This window comes from Falco cherrug, chromosome 9 (genome assembly GCF_023634085.1).
Source record: "Falco cherrug isolate bFalChe1 chromosome 9, bFalChe1.pri, whole genome shotgun sequence".
NCBI lineage: Eukaryota > Metazoa > Chordata > Aves > Falconiformes > Falconidae > Falco > Falco cherrug.
Window position 1 is genome coordinate 36,181,157 of NC_073705.1, and position 20,960 is coordinate 36,202,116.

General features: G+C 36.9%; 1 long non-coding RNA gene across 5 annotated transcripts in view; it reads right to left on the bottom strand.

The window, feature by feature from the left end:
* Positions 1-20,960, bottom strand: part of LOC129736893 (uncharacterized) — a 344,917-nt gene that overhangs the window by 134,567 nt on the left and 189,390 nt on the right. For all 5 annotated transcript variants that reach the window (XR_008734049.1, XR_008734046.1, XR_008734047.1 and 2 more), the window contains 2 exons: positions 19,863-19,940; positions 14,164-14,298 (listed from right to left, as the gene is read on the bottom strand). This is a non-coding gene — a long non-coding RNA (uncharacterized LOC129736893). The remainder of the gene's footprint in view (positions 1-14,163; positions 14,299-19,862; positions 19,941-20,960) is intronic.

Consider the following 20,960-nt stretch of genomic DNA (forward strand, 5'->3'; position numbering starts at 1 on the left):
GCATGGGTGCTCAATTCCACTAGCAAGTAATTCCTTTTTTCATACTTGCCACTTGCTCAGGATAACATCTTCTAAGCACTTTAAACTTGTGTAGCTACCAAAGGTAACATTACTGAGCAACAGGGAAGGGGAGGTTTCCATTCTAAAAAGCTACAGAGCTAGACCAGCTCTTTGAGACCACTCCTCTTGATTTTGGCGAAAGCCCTGATGATTACAACTATTAGCATAAAAGCACAATGTTTATCAAGACAATTAGAGTACAAAAAGTACCTCACTGGAGGTAATTATGCCACACTCTATTCTTCTCTGTCACCACCTTATTATGAAGGCACCAGGAAACAGAATTAATGAATCTTTAAATGACCCTTCTCCCAGAGATCATATTAAGTATGGTCACTGTTGCAAAAAATAACCTTCAAGGAGCCCTGTCAAAGCTATTGACAGTTCTATAAAGTTTTATGAGAACTGTGTTGTTGTGTGTTGAGAAAAGGTCTAAGCATTAATCTTGTTAAGAGATCATTAATTGTAGGATCATTTAGGTCAGAGAAGACCTTTAAGATCATCCAGTCCAATCATTAACCTTGCACTGCCAAGTCTACCACTAAACCACGTCCCTAAGCACAACATCTGCACGCCTTTTAAATACTTCCAGGGATGGTGACTCAATGCAGATCAGCATGCTAGCAAATTTTTGCAGAAAATCAAATTGACAGCAATTCATTCATGCGGGTGGGCGGGGGGTGGGGGGTGGGGGGCGGGGCGTGAGGGGGAGGCTGGGAATAGGATGGGATGGAATGGAACAACAATAATACCAGTTGCACTTTTTATTTGAGGAGAACTGTCCAAGTGAAGATATATTTTCTTATATAAATAACAATACATTATTATTATTTCAAGAGAAAATGCAAAATGAAAGCCAGAAAGGTGGGGGTTTATATGTTTGGATTGGGATCAACATACTGGAAGTTTCCTGGCAGGACGAAACCAATTCAAACTTGATCTGAGTGGATATAGACTGGCCCCCCTTGGGCAGCTCATTCGATACTTAGACATTCAGTGCACCAATGTACATTTCATCAAGATTCCTTACAGCATGCTGCTTACACAAACTCTCTCTGAGAAACAGTTTTTATCTTCACACTCAGAAAGCAGATTGAACCTTGGTCTAATAGACCTGGGGTGAGTACTCCAGTTTCTGTGTTCTTGAATAAAAAACAAGCAGGGAGAAAAGGAGGAAGGGAAATCAGAAAATATTTGGATTGAGGAACATGTAAATGATTTTTTGGACTATATCTGAAAGGGTTTGGAAACTATTCACACCCAGCGCTAACTTATACAAAGACAATATATCCAAATTACATACTGTACAGTTGTATCAATTGCTTAGCCTACAGTATAAGCTGGTTTTCTCAGGATGAGGTTCCTTTATCAATCAAGGTCTTGTACAAGCAAAAAAAATCCAAAAAAACCCAACAACAAACATACATCAAACCTACAAGTTTAAGAGTATATGTCCAGCTCATGCTCTTCACTTTAAAACTACTGGATTACATGAATCTTATGCTTTGCTTTTCTAGATCCAAGTGAATTTTACAAAACATAAACAGAACTAGATATATTTATATCCAAGTTTGTCGTTACCAATAATTTTAAGTCATATTCCTATAAAATGGACATAAGATTTAGAATATTAAATCTGAGTTGCTGTGATGTTTTAAAGGTATTAACCTATCAGATTCATAAAATTACACTGTATATAAAGCTGAAAAAATCATAATAATCTGTATTTTAGAAAATATATGCTGCAGTCATCATATACACTGTTTTCCTTTTTTTTAACAAACAATTGGCTGTAAATATTCATAATGTTGTGATCCAGTAATCTCATCTACAGCACCACCAGGTAATACTGAGAAATCAACAAAGTCAGTATATAATTTCAGCTTCTATGTTATTATCTGTGGTTTGTGGGAATTTGAAAGTTTAAACTGGCATGCTCACACATGAGTGTCCCTTGAGAAACAATCCTTCATACAAAACATAATGGTAAGAAATTATAAGGGTGACACGACTCTTAAAATCCAAAAAATTCTCAGTATGGTTCATACAACAGCTGATCTGCAGTAAATCATCAAAGCTTCAAGGGACCTATGCAAATTTACATTAAGTGAAAATATCACCCCTTGAGCCTTAAACCCAGTGTATAAAGTAAAAGAACAGGAATCTAGCTTGGGAATAAGGTCAATTTTAATGTGGAATTTCGTGTCTTCTTCACAGGCCAAAATCTTAATGCAACTATTGTTCTTTACATAATTTGCTAGAATACTTTTGACATGTAAGCAAGGATACAAAGAAAGCCCATCTCTGAAGTGGGAGATTCAGACTCAGAGTGTGAGAGAAATACTTTTTTATTGTACCCTCCAGAGTGCCCCTCGCAACAAGCGGCAGTTTGTTGCTGCTACTATAGCCTTAGTCTTGCATGCTTCTTTCGCCCAGAGTAGCACTGCTCTACTACTAAGATACTTGTGTCTGATCTAATTTTGACATCTACCACTTACTATTTGTGTTTACAAGTTCGCTAAAACAAATACCAACTTTAAGAGACTTTCCTGCAAAAATACATATTGTTTCTTCTCATGCATTCATTCATCACATAGGTACTGCTTGGGCATTTATAGCCTTGGACTGTGTGTTCACACTATCACAACTGCATGTTATCAATGCTTCCATTTATTGACTGCACATCCACTGAAGTCTTTCAACAGGGTTATCTGTTTTAACTTAACACTTCAACTGAAGTATGGAAGTGGCAAGAGAATCTGTCCAGCAGTTTCACAGACCCTTTGTACAACAGCCAAATTCCACCACTGTTTAGCAGCATCAAAAGCACATCATTTTTACATATCTAACAGTAGTCCCAGCAAACATTACACTAACTTTCTGGAGCCAAATGACTAGTTTTGTTGGTATTTGATGACTCAAAACACAAGTGAAAAAGACAGCACACTGTCTTCTAAAGACTGCTTGACAGATACCTCCAGTTCTGGTGGTGCTCCCCAAGGCAGCTAAGTGGCCTGTCAGTTCAGGTCACGTTTGCCTGGAATGGGCACCTGTACAGTCACATGCATACAGGAATCCCCGGACAGCGTATATGACATCAGGCCCTGCATGTAGTACAGCCTCTCCCCTCTGGAACTAGGAAAATAGATTCCAGTATCTGTTAGAAGTCATCTGGCTCATGCACCAGCACTGTATAAAGCTATTCATCTGCCTTCAGATGCTTGCTACTTTGACACTGCTCCTCAAAATGAACTGCGGGGTTAGAAACCTGCTGACACTTTTAACTACTTTTTCTTTGTACTTTCCACTGTGGAGCTGCCCTCAAACCCAGAGAGCAATTTTTGCAGCCAAGTTCTTCCCTAATGGATCAAGTTTCAAGTTAAATCAAAGAGGGAAATTTTTTTTTGCAGATCAGTGAATGCAAGGTGGAAACTGAAAAAAAATAGTGTCTCTTCTACAGGGAAATACAGTACTGGGCATGATGCAAGAGGTCCCCCTGGGGTTGCTTCATCTGGATTTCTTGCCTTGGGTCTTCAGTAGTTGCTTCTGTCCAGCCAGTGAAAGTTCTCTATTTCAAAATTTGACAAAAAGGAGGTGCCTTTGCATTTTGGCATTGCAACTGTGGCTACTATATCCATCTTCAACAAGGAAGCATCCACACTAGCCGTGTTTTACTGCTTCATATCTTGAGTAAGATGACATCCTGTGACAGGCAGTGCAATCCAACAAACACTTTTGGTGCTGCAATGATTATCAGAAAAGTAAAAGATTTCCCAAGGCATAGAAATGCTAAAGCCAAAGAATATCTTGGGTGTGTAAATCCAATGCTGTTTGCTTCCCTTCAAGTAGTATTTTGTTTAGCCTTACCACCCCTCCCTTTTTTTTTGGGGGGGTGGGGTGGTGGTGGTGGTGAGTGCTGGCAAATCACAACTATCCTGTTAACCTAGAATCAATATTTGTCGTTTGAACAAACACTCCTAATTTCAAGGTTTATATTCATAATGTAAATTATTCTACTATTTCATCTATTCTGTTATTTAGCAACTGCTTTTTTATTTACCCATTTGTTTTTCATATAAAACTTCCCTTAAGCAATCCCTACATAAAGGACCAAGTTAATTTTTCACTTAGTTTTCTCCTGCTATTTAGGTGACTCAGATTCTGACCACAGCTAATCAGGTGATAATTCTTTTAACCAAAAAAATCTTGCTAGAAAATTCCTTCTGTTTAATCTAAACAAGATCCCAGCTTCCAAAAGTTTGCAGCTGAGGGACTCCTTAGAAAAAAAATATTAGAAGATTGATACCTAGAAACTTCTTCTTCCTTCAGCAATCATACGCAATTTCCCCTTATATCCACATAAACACAAGCCAGCAGAGCTCATTGCATCAATAACCACCTCCTTTTGCTTGCTTTGAATCTAAATGCCCCAGTTTGTCTTGCAAGACACAAGCAACGATCACTCCCTGTACATCTTGTGCTGCCTATAACTTATTAACAACTTCCATTGTATACACACTGAATTGTTGCTTTACTAGCCTGAAGAGCCTAAGAGAAACCCACTCTGCACACAGAAGCCATTCAGTGATTTTGATTATCCCAACTTCCCTTTTCTGAACCTCTTATAATCCCATGGAGTCTCAAGACAAAGAACTCCACACAGCAGAGATGCACTCTGCTTCATTCTCCACCCTCCCAAATATTCCCCTGATATTGTTCACAGTTTTGACAATCCATATTGAACTGACATTTCTGTCAAACCATCTAAAATAATCACAAGCTCTTTTATTCTAATGTTGTTCTTATAAGGCTTTGTCTGGGCTGCTTAACTGCTATTAAAAATGTATGTCTCTACTGCTATTTCTATTGTACTTTTGCCTAAGACTACATATGTTAAAACTTTTTTTGGTTTTGTTCCCAGAAGCAACTTAGGCAACTGTTTAGATATTGGCATCCATTAATGTTACAAACTCGATGCAAACAACTGTGAATTATAAGGATCAGTCTAATAAACTTTTATTGCTGCAGGAAAATGTTTTGGACCATTTTTTTCTTTATTTTTTCCCAAAACAAAAGAAAAACCCCTTTTATTATCTTTTCAAATCTTTCTTCCACATTTTGTAACCTTCTCAAACACTGCCTCATCTGCAGCTTGTGATACAAAACTAGGTACAATCAATAATTGCAGGGGGTTCGTTCATATTTATTTTGTTAACTGCTAGATTCTACATTTCTGCATTAAGCTTTTCCAGCTCCGTTTCACTTTGTAGGACTATTGGTGTCTGAAGCAGTACAGGTTAGCTGTACACCAACAACATACAATTTACCTTTTTATCTAATTGTAGTCAGTGTCACTTTCATCGTATATCCTGATTTTATGTTCTCTCCCTTTCATATTCCCTTGGTCTCTGCCTATAGAACTATTAAGTCCAGGGATTCGTGACAGACCACAAAAAGATTATGATTTTTAAGGAAAAGTCCTCAGGTACTTAACAATAGATTGTGATTTTTGATTTTCCTTCTTCTGCTAAGCCTTTTGGGATTACAAGTTTAAAGCTTTATTATGTTTTTCTCTGCAGCCATGAGGCTTGCAGCCTTGCTTATATTTTTTAACAAAAGCTGGGGTTCACATACAATTATACAAAACTAGCAGTCACTAAGGAGAAGAAAAAGTATTTTAGGACTTCCTACAACAGAATTTAAAAGAACATTAAAATTGTATTGGCAGAATTTTTAGGCTTTAAACAGAACACACAAAAATCAGGACACTCTAGTTTCTGTGGTAACATGGTACACTTTTATTCATGGTCCCGGTGACTACCCACTTTTCTCTGGAACACACTCAGAATCAAGGAAGAAGGACAATTTTGAACTCATTCATGAAGCTTCATCGATAGTACACCACAGCGAAGTATAAAAGCCTGACAGTCTACATGCCTATTTAAGTATATGAAAGTACAATGAGAAAAGTATAGGTGATTCCTAAAGCTCTTCCAAAAGTAAGCATTACTTTCATATTTATAAAGCAATTACTGTATAACATTTATTTTTTTAAGGCCTGAAATAATCTTGCTTTTCTAGTCACCAAAGCTACCCCACAACCAGCCTACTAGGTAAGTCTTTTTCATGGTTTGTGATTCCCAAAACAGCTTTCAGAATAACTGTCCCTTAATATATACCTTAACGATCAGCAGGTAACTGAGCATTCATTATCAAAAGAAGAGTATTTTGGACACAGATACAATCCTTCCTGTAACATACTATTCATCCTGTAGGTCACTGCTAATCACAAGTAATTTAACTACTGAACCAACTGCAAAACTGATGTTTAAATGTTTGAAGGCATTCAGTATAATCACACATATTCTCCTGTGCACTACTTTCTAAAGATTTTCTTCCCAGTCAGAAATTTCCCACTCTTGCCTCCTGCCTTTGTATAGGCATTTAAAAATTTCCAAATCCTAGTTAACATCACAAACCTCACCTATCAGAAACATTTTTGCAGACTCAGGAAACCTACAGCAGATCAGCTCACAGTGGGAAGGTTAGCTTTAAAGATTTCTTAAATGCTTCAAATGAGATTAATGTGTAACACAGCAGCATCTCAGATAGACTGTAATGAGCATTTGTGATCCTAGACAATCTCTCCCATGCCACTGCGTTCTGTGCCAGAATTTCCAGGTAGCTTTCATAGTTTCCTAGTTTTCAACGAAGAGTTTATCAGATTTGCATAATGAAGCAGTCATATCTAGACCTCACTCATCTGACACAGAGACAAGCAAGAAAAAGGACACCGTATGCCAAACATGCATGTTGCCATGACTGCACTACAAAGCACATCAGTGCTGAGATTGTTCTCCATTCAGAGGAAAAAGGACACTTTCTGTAGAGGTCAGGGTTCAGGCAGTTTAGAACATCATCTATTTCTGTAGTGCAATTCCTAATGAATGTGACATTCCTGTTTTAAAGGTGTATTTCTTGCAGAACTGATTTTTTTTTTTTTTAACCAATATACATACACAAACCTTAACACACAATTTTATAAATACATACATAGCACCTGCCTCTGATTTAATAAAATACAGGCCTTGTTAATACTATTGAACATTGGAGAAATACTAGAAATCTTTGTTTCTCTTCACAAATTTATTGCATCAGTAAGTTACAGTTTGCACACAAGTTAGCTTTGCAACAGTGAAGAGTGCAACACAGAAACCTCATACAAGCATCTGAGGTCACAAGACATATATAGAGATCAAATGGGAAGAACGAAAATCTCAGAATAACTGAAACATATTATAGACTCTGAATAAAGTGTTAGATCTAAAGTATGACTAATTGTAAGTACTGAAAAAATAAAGTAGTCAAATTTATGTAAAAAAGTAATGCAAGTTGTTTACATGATGCAGACACACTCTATCCAGGTTCCTTCCTTATGCTATAATACCAGCTAACACTCAAACAGAGAAGAATCAGGTCACCAAAACTGTAAGCACCAGTACATACAATAATTTTAATAGGTTTCTAACTCAGACTATTTTGAGTCATTTCAAGCTTTATCAGAGACGACTAGTTATTTGTCACTTTCATTTCTTTGAATCCTGAGACTCCTGTAATCCTTTTATTTCCTTTAAAACTGAACTCTTAAATAAGCAAAATACTCCACGATAGCCAAAATTTTGTGCGTTAATTAATAACGCTGAGTCACACAAATGTCTACACCCACATATAATTTGTTAAATGTCATGGGATGATAAATGGAAATGTAGCACAGATTTTTATAAAACAAATATTCCAAAAATAAACCACAGTTAAAGAAAAACACTGCAGGGAAGGAAAGAGGTGGAGAGAGAATGCATGTATGAGCAGTAACTGGAATTAGCAAATTAGCATGATAACTTCATATTACTAAGATAACCTTAATTTTTCAATGTCTGTTTCAATGGCTACTCTAAGGTTTACATGCTTTTATGTTGACATTTGACTATGTTTAAATAGATTCAAGATATATAAAGACATAACTAAAATATAACCCAAGATCAAAATTGGCTGTATACCACATTTGATACTGTGAAAAGTAGGGAGAAATAAAATTCCCGAGTACAGCATTTCTATTAAAATAAGGTGCCAGTGGGTGCAGGTCAGAATTGCAAAGGAACTCGACCAGGTGCACGCACAAACAGCTGGGAAGTAGCAGAGACAGGGCAGTGGTACAGCCTACTTAAAAGCAAATCCTAAGGGAAAGAAAGAGCAGGCCCCCGCTTCCAGCTTTCTTCACAGCAACTCTTACCAGCCACAGAGCTGACCTTAGACTCAGCCCACTAAGTTGTAACTTTGCCAATTATACTCCTATTATAGGGGTGTCCTGGTTTCAGCTGGGACAGAATTAGTTTTCTTCTTAGTAGACAGTACAGTGCTGTGTTTTGGATTTAGGATGAGAATAATGCTGATCACACACTGATGTTCTAGCTGTTGCCAAGTAGTGCTTACTCCAGATCAAGGACTTCTCAGTTTCCCAAGCTCTGCCAGCAAGCAAGTGCACAAGAAGCCATGAGGAAGCACAGCCAGGACAGCTCACCTGAACTAGGCAACGGGATATTCCATACCATAGAATGTCATACTATAAACTGGGGGGAGTTGTGTGAGGTGGCCGATCACTGCTCGGAGACTGCCTGGGCATTGGTCAGCAGGTGGTGACCAATTGTATTGTGCAGCACCTGAGGTTTTTTCACTTGGGTTTTATTCTTTTCTCTCTCCTTTTCGTCGCATTTATTGTTATTTTTAAATTTTACTTTATTTCAATAATGTAACTGTAATTATCTAAACCCATGGGTTTACTTTTTTCTGTTTCTCCTCCCCATCCCACTGGGGGAGGTGGGGGGAGCAGGGAGTGAGTGGCTGGCTGCATGGTACTTCGTTGCCGGCTGCAGTTAAACCACAAGGGGGAACGTGCTCCACATCCTGACAACAACTGAAGTAGTAATTCACTAAGACGTTTGAGAATTAAATTAAATGAATATTAAATAACCCACAGATATATCCCCCCCCCCCCCCCCTTTTTTTTTTCCCTGCTGAATGCAGCTTGTAACAACTAAGGTGTGAGTCACCTTTACAACATTTGCAGTATGGACATATATAAGCAACAACTCAATTGTTCTTTGTTATCAAGCATTAAACTGACTTACTGCCTTCTTTTTTTCCCCAAGCTATTTTACTCACAAAGCTTTTCTGTGCATGAAAGTTAATAATTCCTAACCCTTCTATTTCAGACTGACACAACAGATTATAATCTACTAGTTCAGTGTTCTTCACTGAAATAAAACCGTGCTTGGTGAAAGTAGTTACAGTTTCTACCTAAACACAGTTTCTGCCTAGAGAAGGCATTTAGTTTGCTCTTTAAAAACAGACTCGCGTATACAAACTTTTCATCTAGATAATGTTCCACAAGAAAGATGTTGTAATTAAGTATATTCAGACTTTATTGACACACACACAAATACGCATGCATGTGTACATGTATAATTTCCATTGACACAAATGTAAAATGTTGAACAGTGTAATTATATATACACAACAGATGAGTGTCAGATACCATATTTTTAAATCAACTTTGTAGTTTGAGAATTCTGTATTTGAAATGCAGTACAGCATACTAAATGCATAGGTTTGGTACTAGTTGACATGAAAGCACGGGAGTAACTATGAATAATGATTAAAAAGCATAATCTGCTATCACTTGCTAACCAAGAATATTTCAGAGAAATTATACAAAATTAACACATTGCGTTCCTTTATCATTTCTCCTCTGCAAGACCACAGACTACAGCACTTCTTCAAAAAAAACTGTGTGGCAGGCTGAAGGGGTTACCTGGTTTTATCATTTTCATTATTTCATACTTGCTTCAGCCCCTACATTCATACACCAACACCACATGCTTGCTCTTTTATTCCCTGCCATCACATTTTTACAGTAATAGGGTTTACCACTACTTTTTTTCTGAACTATTTTTTTTTTCTGATCTTGGGAAGTATCTTTTTGCCCCTATCTGTAAATCCAGTTGTTGTCAGGTTTAACACTATGAGTTAGTATTTACTGGGTTTTGAACTGCTGTTCTTAAACATGAACGTGGACTGTTGCTGAATATATATTTTTCAAAGTTATGATTTCCAAACTCCATCTCATCTTTTCACAAGTTATTTTCTTACACCAAAATATAATGTGTACTTTGACTGAAGATGGGTATTTTTCCTACACAGAAGTAGTAGATAATGTACTTTAAGAAGAGTTTAAGATTTCATAATTCATACTAGTGCATGTTCCTACATAAGGATTGCTGCAGTTAGTACTGGGCTGAATGAAGTCCTCCACAAGCATTCCATCAGTTCTTTACAGACACCATTTATGTCCCACCATACTTAGTGAAAGATAGACCATGGATTAATGATGCTGTGTACGTAAAGGTCTATAAATGCTGAGAGAACAACTGTAATGCCCACATACATGTAAAAAAAGTATCAAATGTTATACTAGCAATTACAACAAATATTTAAATATAAAATATTTAAGTTCAAAATGAAGCAGCAATTTCAAAAGAAAGGAAGTTATTACTGCAGCAAGGTTTTTTCCTATTAAACTCTCCACCCCTTTGTTAAAAGGCAGAGTGAAAGAGTGATACAGTTATGCTGGCGTTTGACTTAGCTTTGTGCCTGTGATACAAGGGAAGTAAATAAATGCAAACAGAAAATATGACAAATGTAAAATCACATAAAGTGTTACCATTCTCATGAGAAGTTTAACCTTACATATGAAAAAACAATGCTCAAATAGAAAAAAAATTGAATTAGGGACCTAATGAAAAAACAGTATGACTGCTAGGACTGCTCAAGCAACATACCAGCACTGAATGTATTTGCAATCAGCTCTCTTAACACACTACCTAATCTTAAACAGATAAAAATAATTTATAAATAAGTGGTTTTAGCATTGCATCTAATATCCCTCTTGCTCACCATACAGCACACAGTAATTAGACTCCTTATGAAATCATGCTTCTAAAAATATTGCTTTGCTCGGCACAATTAGTTGATTGCATCAGAAACTAAAGTAAATGCTTGTTCACAAAAGCAGTATTTCAAGTAGCCTGATCACTGGAATCACTTGGGAGTTGTACAGATTCAGCACCTGTTAAGATTCCACCTGCTATTTATAACTTTTACCTCTTAGGGTACAGAAATTTGTCTACATCTGAGAACTTCGGAGGAAGGTTGGCTACCTTAGTGCAGACATTGTGTACCAGCGGTTTCACACATAGACACACATCAGATTGTCAATAAGAGAAGAAATTAAACCAAATACAGACAGTTTATGACAGGGCATACAACGCAACACAATGTCAAGGTTGAGGTACCTTTCTCCAGCTCTGATATCAAAGATGTGAAAACCATAAACCCCAAGCTGAAGCTGAGGAGATGCAGAAAATTTCACATTGTATCAGAGGAATTGGAAAAAGTTGTTTTTCTTGTTTGTCCTTTATGAAAGACTGGACTAAGTTAAGTTTTAAGTCCTTCTGTAAGATATTAGGACAGGGAGTCTGAAAGTTTATACTGTCAGTGCTAGTTCAGACTCTCTACTGCAAGACACCTTAATGAAAGAAATACCAGTTTCACACAACAGCTCCTAGTAGTTATACTTCATAAATCTTTTTCACCATATCTCCTGCAAATTTACCTTCAGTACAATGAATGTTGGCAGAATGTAGGATATTTTATTCATGAAATTCTGACTTTCAAACACAAATGTCATACACCGATCTCCTCACAGGAAAAACATCCCCCCCGCCTCCTATAGCCACTGGGTAACAAGCGAGTATGTTGGGCTAGCCCACCTTGCAGTAGTTGTCTATATGCTTATAAAAGTAGGTGCTGTTCAAAATGGAGTATAGACACAGCACTCTCAACCTTTTGTCTGTCCACTCAGAAATACACAATGGGACACAGCTGAGGAAATGCTTCGAATTAAACCTTCTCCATATTGACCTACAGCTGTTATTACAAAACATCAGGAAAAGGTCTGAGACACCAGTTCCTCTCTGTCATTAGAATGGTAATGATCCTATAAAGCACATTTCAGGTAATGAACAGAAAACTATCATTGAGCAAGGGCCTCGGTGTGGCTTCCATGAAGCCTTCAGGCTGGTACAATCAAACTTACAGTTCAGAAATGAGTAAGCAACTAATCACAGGAATTAATATTTTGCAATATCTATGCATTATCTAAATTGATATTAGGTGTGATTAGAGATCAAATTGTATAAATGGCATATCCACTAACTAACAAAGCAGGAAAAGATAAATATAAATTTAAAAAAAATATTTGTAAGACACAGGTATTACAAAGAACAACAAAAGTGTTTGAAAGATTTTTATACTAAATGCCAATCTCTATCCATTGTAAAATAAATTCTCAAAGGTAAACTGATTGGCCAGTTTATTTAATAAAAAAAAAATAACATAATTGAATTGCATAACATACTAGATTTTCACCCTATCCAATTTTAAGATGACTAAAGACAGTGACTTCTATTTTCATTCTGTGTCCTTGTAATCTTGAAGAAATCAGAAGCACTTGTTACAGGACTGACTTAAACAATTTTTTAAAATGGGTTTGATTATGCATTCCCTGAAAATAAGTGGAAAAGTGTATCTGTATCTACTACTCCACGCAACCAGTCTATAATTACACAGGCAGTATTGTACATGCAGCATATGCAGTAATGCCCCCCAGGAAGCAAGCAAACTACATACCCTGCTCATACAACTGTGGACATGTAAAAAAAGAAAGGAAACAATTGTACAGAGAGACAGAGTTGAGAAATTTCAAAAATGAGGTGTTTATACATAGGCTTGTTTTAAGTGTAAATTATTGCAGTGTGCCACACTGAATGCCTGCCAATATTTACACCTGACTCACCTTCTATTCCCTGGCAAGAGGGAACACTAGATTAGAGAAAACTCAAGTAAAATTAAGAGATGATTAAGATGCAAAGCTGACAATAACCCAAAAAGTGGATGTCTCCTTACTTTAAAGGAACATGAAAAAACATTTTAGGATTTTACTACTATTCTCATTTCTTGAATGACTTAATTTGTTTGTAGATAAAACATTACTTGTTTTCAGTTCTGAAAACCAAACTCATCATTACCACAGAAACAGTACTATAGATGCAGTTTCCACAATCTACTGTCCCACTCAAATTTTCACCATAAACAGGCTAATAACACTGAAGCTTTGGGCTGTTCATAACGATCCATCCCTTCTGTTCTGAAATATTGCTGGGAAAACAGAATACACTGTCGTGCTCCCCTGACTCTGATACTTTGCTTTGGAAATGTAACAGCTACGAAATCATTCCATGAACACAAATATAAGGGGATTAAGATTGCACTGTTGCAGAAACACTCTTCTAGGCAAATAAAGGAAAGCCGTAACAGGCTGGCAGCAGTTGGGCAGATCACTCTGCCCTGTTTGCAACGATAGCAAGTAGTCCTGGCAGAGCAGCAAGGGCACTTTCTGGCTCACACACCCATAGTACCACTCTCCTAGCTGAACTTAAAGCGTAACAGTGTAATTTCTGAAGAAACAACTGGCCTACGCTACAGATTTCTACCAGCAAATCTATGTCAGCACAGGATGTGAAAACATCCTCTTACTTGCAATCCTCAAGGCATAAAAGTACCCATAGTGATTGAAGAACATCTCCGCTGCTTAAGCCAGTGTTTTCAAAGAGCTGGTATAATGACGCAAATACCACAGATCACGTGTTTCAGTTTATCACAGAATGCTTTGCAGCAACATGAAGAAAATTGATTGTTTCATTGGCAAAGTGAATACAGGAATATGAGTAATTAATGCAATTATATCAAAGACAAAAGTGGTTATGTCTTAGATGGTGATTAAAGGCACATCTGGGAGAGGGTAGCGTTTTTATAGTATATGCTGCACTTCACGAATGTGACAAACTAGAAAAGCGCAAATGCACATTGATGCCATTCAACCAGAAGGCCTATTTTAGCAGATAAAACCAACTCAACTAGAAAGCTTACCTTCAGTTAAGTGCTACTCTAACCAATAAGCCAATTTGAGGTCCATCTCTGGTTACTTCCACAAGGAATAAACTTGATGATAAACAAATCTCTCTGACACCAGCCAGTCCATGAAGGTCCAGAAATGCTGCTCCACTGAACAAAAAAAACAAATAAAAAAACAGTTATCAGGTTCCTTACGATTTCAAAGGTTGCTTCCTCAACAAGGTACTTGACAGCTCTCACGGGAGTTCTGCCAACCTCATCATCTCTCTCTGCCAGATTCTTCCTCCTCTCGTGTTTCTGATTATCCTCTTAAATCTGCAACCTAACAATGTCCTAGATCCCACGGGCAATCAACCCTCAGAGGAAAGATGTGTTGTTATTAACACAGCAGTTGCTCTTCTACTGTGTTGGTTGGATGCTTCTATTCCTCAGCCAGCTCACTGCTGAACAATTCTATTCTTCTCTCCTTTCAGCATGAATACATGGCACACTTCATGCCAGTTGGCATTAAAGTCTGTCCTGACATCAAAGTGATCTCACTTAGAGCTGTTAGTACCTTCAAAATTAATTATACTCTACTAGCTAAAGAAACACGGTGCACGAGGACAATAGTCCTGAAACCTTAACATTTCATACTCAATTGAATAAATTAAAGTGACTAACACCAAGCTAATGAAAAAATCCCACTAGCTAAGTGATGCAAACCAAACCAGCTCAAACCAAACAGACAAAACAAATGCCTACTCTGTGGTTTCTTTTCTTATCCCAGGTAAGCAGGGACCACAGGTTCAGCACACAAACACAAGTATCCACAACTGAGAGTGTCTATCTGATCCAGCTACTACTGGTTCCTGGTTTAAGACCAGCATCTCATTTTAATCTCTGATCACGATGACAACGTGTCAAAAATTAATTTCCACATCAGGCAACCAATTTCTCAAAAGAAATTTCAGAAGATGTATGTTCAGAATATTTCTCTTAATTTATTAATGCAAAAGCTGAAATCCATTTTCAACATTGTTACTTTAGTTTTGGTATCAAAATGAACAGAAGATGTGGAACAGGTCTGTGCATCTAGCTCGGTGTTAAACACATCATCTTAAGGGCAGCTTCTTCTGAACTAGCTAATTATTATGCAGCAGTTTGAATAGAGTTTTTATGGCACTGACTGCAGCAGGGACCTGCACAGCTTGCCTGTGTCTCTACAAATGGTTGACTGGATTGGTTGGGAATGCAAACACAGGTTAAAAAAAGACAGAAGAACATGCTAATCTGGTCCTAAAATGTAGCTGCTCTGTAATGTAGTCTTACAGTCCAGTATTTACTAATATAATTATGTCAGATGCTTTGCTCAGGACCAACTACTGCTCTTAAAAGGAATATGCACCAATATGGAGCAAAGCTGTAACGGATTTTAGTCACATCAAGAGACTTTTCCAGAGCAAGGAGTAAAGTTTTTACACTGTGGTTTGAGGAGGAACTGTTAGACAGTGGAACAGAACAGGGAAAAGACCTGAATACCAATTCTGCAGTCAGTCCTACCACTTGCTCTTCAAAGACGCAGTGTCTCAAATGGTGCAACATACCTGGTCTTCCTTAGTCTTTACCCCTTTCCTAATCTGCGATAGACAGTCCCTGGATTTTTTTTGCTGTTGTTTTCATTTTACTTCTGGGTTTTTTTGTTCATCAAGTAAAGCTAAGCATTCAAGTTTTGATTCTATCATAAACTGGCCTTATGTAATGTTTAAAAGCATTTCCATCATCTTTGAGCAACTCACTTTAATGAGAAGGCCTAGATAGATCCCTTCAAAGCTCTGGCTGACTATGGGGCGCCAGCACATCACTACAAATCACGTCAAGTGCATTATGTACACAGGCAACCAGAACACCCACATACACCTTCTTCAGCATCAGGAAAATGCAAAGCATCACATGACAAACAATATATAGGAATATTAATTCTGATGTTTCTCTTGCAACACATGAAGGCTAGCACTGTAAAATGACTAACACCTGCCAGAACACACAATTTTCACAGGCAGGATTTAGGCTCAAAGCATGGGTATATGGGTGCAATAGACAGCAATCACCTCCACCTCTCAAATTTGACAGACCATACAGTCATAGAATTGTTTAAGACCCTTAAGATTACTGAGTCCAACTGTTAACCTAGCACTGCTAAGTCCACAACTAAAGCGTGTCCCTAAGCACCACATCTACACATCTTTTGAATACCTCCAGGGATATTGATTCCACCACCTCTCTGGGCAGCTTGTTTCAGTGTTTGACAATTCTTTTGGTGAAGAAATTTTTCCTAATATCCAGTCTAAACCTCCCCTGGCACAATTTGAAGCTATTTACTCTTGTCCTATTGCTTGTTACTTGGGAGCAGAGACTGACCCCCACACAGCTACAATGTCCTTTTGGGTAGTTGTAGAGAGCAATAAGGTCTCACCTCAGCCTCCTTTTCTCCAGGCTAAACAACCCCAGTTCCCTCAGCTGTTCATTTAATGCCTTATTTCTATTTGTGTGCTGAAGGTGGCTCATCCTCCCAACCTGACTTCAGGATGGACCAGCAGGTAACCCTGCAGAGTAGCACAAGATTCCCTCCAAAGCTGCAACCCCATAAAAATCTATTTCATGCCACCAGTATGCAGGCTTTGCTTGAAAATATCATTTCATATCAATTAGGTAACTGAAAAGAAATCAGACATCATCTTCATCCAGACTTGTCACAGCCACTATACACACACAATGTTAAATTTTTTGAGATCATTCCAGTCCAAAATAAGCTTGCAACTTAAAACATTACAGGAGAGGAGAAAGGCCATTCTAAATTATACTTAGCAACAACACATTGCAGTTAAAAAAACTCTGCAACATAAATTAATATTAAAGTTTCTGAACAAATATGCATCTTGACAAGAGCAACCATCACATAATTACAGAAGCAAATGGGATATATGCTCATTTCCTAAGTATTTGTATGCAAGTTGATACCAGTTGTACTTCAGAAACAAATAATTCATTTACAAGCTAATTTGAGCAATACAGTCTGCCAAATTAAGCCTGACGTTTGAAAAACCTAAGTTCTGCAGGAGGAAGCTAGTCCTCTAATTTCTTGCATGACTGGAGACACAAAATTAAGACAAAGTGTCGTTTTATTAAGGCTCAGAAAACACGCTTTTAAAACTAAGGTGGCTTTTAATTCCCTAGCTTCCACAGATTTTAGAAGCAAACAATTGTTTAAAATGTCTTAGTGGCGAGACTTAATGTGCTGAAGGCAATCTGTGTTAATGGTGTCTACTCCGGAATGGAATGAATTTTTCTCTCTCAGTGCGTTTAGCTTGGAAACAACCAACATCTCTGTCTCCAAGTTATTATTAGTATCTATAGGGATAAGAAATTATCAAGCTAGCTTAGACACCATCTTATTGAAATTTAAGACTATTTGTGTGCTCTAGGGAGTTTTGCTGTTGTCCTGAATAAGACAATTGTTAGAAACTGAAAAGGTACGAAACCATTCCTCCTCTACGCATTTCATGCATTGCTGAACTCCGTAAGAAAATGGACTCAGTATTGTGTGGCTGACAGATTTTCTTTTGTGTGGAAAAATCTGTGAATATTCTCATGACTAAAATGAGAAACTCCCAGGCTGAAAATTCCTGAATCAAACAGGTACTGTTATTACAATAATACCACCAAATACTGTACAACGGAAGGTACTAATAAGGCTTCCTAAGGTTTTGGAAAAACAATACAAGAAAACCTCCATTACATTCTGTATTTCCTCAACATAACACATTTCAGTAAATATGTATCTATTAGAATGACTAATTACCTTGAACTGATATTTTAAAATAATATTTAAGAAAATTTCTCTAGCTCTGTGACCTACGCAGGCAGCTAAAAACACATAACTCAAAAAATCACTACAGCTATATGAAAACATGTCTACAGAATGGTCTTTACATGAATGAAATGTTTTCTGAGAATGACTGCCTTTACTCAGTGTGGATTAAAAAACCTTTAAAAACTTAGCACATTTCGGTGCTACATTCATATAGAATTTTTCCATTTATTTATTTAGTACAGAGACAATCACTCAATTCATGCCTCTATTTATGACTGATTACAATAAATCTAACTTTTGCCTCTGTTACTTTTGCTTTCTTTGTGGTTCTCTTTCTTAATGCTACTTGACCATTTCAGCATTCTTTTAATTATATCATTTGTCTTTACCAAAGGTACAGTTCTATCAAAATCAAAATCCAGCTGAAAGCATCAACTTAGACATACAGATTTTGAGGCAATTCCTCATTCCACATGGTTACATGTTAGAACAAAAATGGCTACTGCTTTGGAATTTCAATGCTTCTTTCTATTGGAAGTGGAAAACTAAGTATCAAAACATTTATTTATTTGTTTATTTTTTCTGATTACTATTTCCCTGAACACAACTAATAACAGAACAAGACCACTGCTTTGTTCATTATTTCCAAACATCATCTCTGGGAAGAACCCAACATCAAAATATTCTGCCATCACATTCTTGGCATCTTAGCATTTATGCTTATCTGGCTGTCTGTGGCTCCTTGCTGCCCTTTTTCCTTAGATTTCTGTTGCCTCTACAGACAGCCATTAGGATGCCATTACTCTTTTGGTGGCTTTTCTCTAGTACCACCATAATTTATAAGTAAAAGCGCTGATGCTGGCCAGCTGTACAAGGATCTGTGTTGACACAATGGTTCCCTTTGTTTCAATGTATTTTACAATTAAATAAACTGCCTGAACATTTTTTAGATTAATTTTAATCTTCAATGTCCATTAGTTACAACAGTGCTTCATCTGACCTCCCCTTCTATACATTTAGGGCATCTCATTATTTATTATACTTTCAGCAATCAATTTTAACAGTTCTTACTCACTTCTTTCCCTCTAAAGACAGTATAGTAGTTTGCAACAGACTGTTTTACCTTGTAAGTTCCCAACTTTATAAAGAAATAGAAGCTTATACCTTTAGGCTCATATGTGTGACAACAGGATCAATGTTTGATTTGCCATCTGCCTTTAGGACCCCTTATATAATTTCTTCAATTTATATTCATTACAGAACACCTGTCAAATCTGTTACCCAAATTATTCCATGCCCATGTTATAACCTCAAAACATGTGAAGCCACTACTTGTACAATAAAACACAAGTCTTGTTTGAGAAAAAACACATAAAGGAGGATTGATTTTAATCTTGGAAATGTCAAACTTCTGCCTATAATGCTCAGCTACGTTTTTCTGAAACAGCAAAGTTCAAAAAGAGCCACGGACCTGACAGATCTCTGACACATCATGATAGATGTGACAGGTCTACTACTTTACTGCCAGAAATGTCCTCCAACAGAATAAGGCAATCAATGAAGAATAATAAATCTATCCCAGATCGTAGAACTATCTTTTGTATGTGCATAAGAGAAGAAACAATGCATTTTTTTTAATCTCTGGAAACTCCTATTTTAATAAACTGTTACACTAACTTTCTTTAATATTATACAATACCAGTTACACGGTTTATCTGTTCAATACTTTTCCCCCTACACTCTTAACATGCTTTTTGTTATTATTAAGCTAGTGGAGACAAAAAAACCCAAAAACACCAAACCAAACCAACAACAACAACAAGATTTAAAACATACTTTCCTGTTAACAGGTTTTTCTTACCTTTTTTTCTGGTCCCTCTGTCAGCCAGGAGAATGACAGCTACTCCAAATGTATCTGTTGAATTATGTCCCCATTATCCTAGAAGACATTGTTATTGATTAATACTGGATCAAAATTTTACCTTGAGTGCACAGTGTGAATACATTTCATTTTCCTTTTTTGAAAATTCCCATATTTGAGATAAATTACAGCAAGTCTGCAAAAGTTAATTTGACATTCATAAATCAAATCATTCTAGAGAAAAAATTGGTTTGATTTATAACTAATGCTTTTGAATGTATTCTAACACCTACCCTTCAAGCAACAACCTTGACTTCAACAACCAAGAGAATATACTTGGAAATATGTATTTTCTGAAGCTATTTGACTACAATACTAACAAAACAAGCACAGCTATGTCAGCTCAAACACAGTGATTTAAAATACTATTTTTATTTTATGGCAACATGAGTACATTTAACATTTTCAGTAAGTAGGCTCAATAAATTTAAAAAATATTGCATGAATAGATGGATGTTTGTACTTGTGTATGATTTCAAAAATACACCTATGCATCACTGTCATAGTTATATTTCTTCCATTAATTTACACCTTTATAAGCACACAAATAATATTTAATGTTCTAAACAACCAAGACAGTTTGAATTAAGCAAAACCCATACACACAGAACAAGCAGATACATGACTAAAGCTCACAAAGTTTTGAAACTGTGAAATTGATGATTTCAGGATATCCCGGGCTAAAGAACTTCTATTTATTCACACACAACCACAATCATTTAGCTTTTATTAGACTGCAGTTCCAAAGAAAAACAAAGCAATATGACAGAGTGGGAACATTATGGCACTCTTACACTTCTGTCTCCTGAAATGCAATAGCTGCAATTAGGAAGATGCTGAGTAGCACCTGTGTAAGAAACAAGAAGCAGGTTTTGCTTTGCTTTTTTCATAAACATTAAACAAACAAGTATATATACAAGACACCTCAGTCAGACACACACCTGCAACACACCAAAAGCGTCTGTGGAAACCTAGATAACATAAGGCTCCTATATTTAATTAATATCTTACTCTTAGAGGGTATTTCTTCACTAAGTG